This window comes from Triticum dicoccoides, chromosome 6A (assembly GCF_002162155.2).
Source record: "Triticum dicoccoides isolate Atlit2015 ecotype Zavitan chromosome 6A, WEW_v2.0, whole genome shotgun sequence".
Taxonomy (NCBI): Eukaryota; Viridiplantae; Streptophyta; class Magnoliopsida; order Poales; family Poaceae; genus Triticum; species Triticum dicoccoides.
In genome coordinates, this window is record NC_041390.1 from 575046377 (window position 1) to 575047217 (window position 841).

Sequence of the window (841 nt, forward strand, 5' to 3'; positions counted from 1 at the left end):
GCCACCAACCGAGACCAAAGGCCTCTTTTTAGCAGCCCAAAGGGCGGGAAGCGGCGGCCTTTGGTCTCGGTTGGTGGCACCAACCGAGACTAAAGGGGGGCATTGGTCACGGTTTGTGCCACGAACCGTGACCAATGCCCCCCTTTAGTCCCGGTTGGTACCAAAGGCCTTGTGCGGCTGCTGCGTCGAAAGTTTAGTCGCACCTCGCTAGTTGAGAGGGGTGCGCAGTGGTTTATAAGCCCCACTGCCGCACCCCTCTCGAGCTCCTCTCCATTGCAGGCTTACGGGCTGAATTGTCACTGTTATGCCTGTGGGCCTACTGGGCCTCCTGCGGGCCTGAATCCTGGCCCTTGGATGGGTTTCTAGTCGTATTCAGGCCGTGGGGGCCCAGTAGGTGGCATTTTTTTTGTTTTTTTGTTGCTTTATTTATTTTCTTTTGTTTTTTGCTTTATTTTTTAATTCTTTATGCTTTTAGTTTTAGAAAAATTATAAACTTTTTGTTAATGCCATTAGTTTTCAAATTTGAAAACATTTTTTTTGTTTTTTTGTTTTCTTTGTTGCTTTATTTATTTTATTTTGTTTCTACTTACAACAAAATACTTATTGTTGCTATTTTTTCCAGTTTTTTTGTTTTGTTTTCTGCATTATTTATTTTCTTTTGTTTTTTGCTTTATTTTTTTATTCTTTTTGCTTTTAGTTTTAGAAAAATTATAAACTTTCTGTTAGTGCCATTAGTTTTCAAATTTGAAAACACTTTTTTAGTTTTTTTGTTTTCTTTGTTGCTTTATTTATTTTATTTTGTGATTAACTTTACTATAAAAATAGTTTTTTCCTGTTTTTT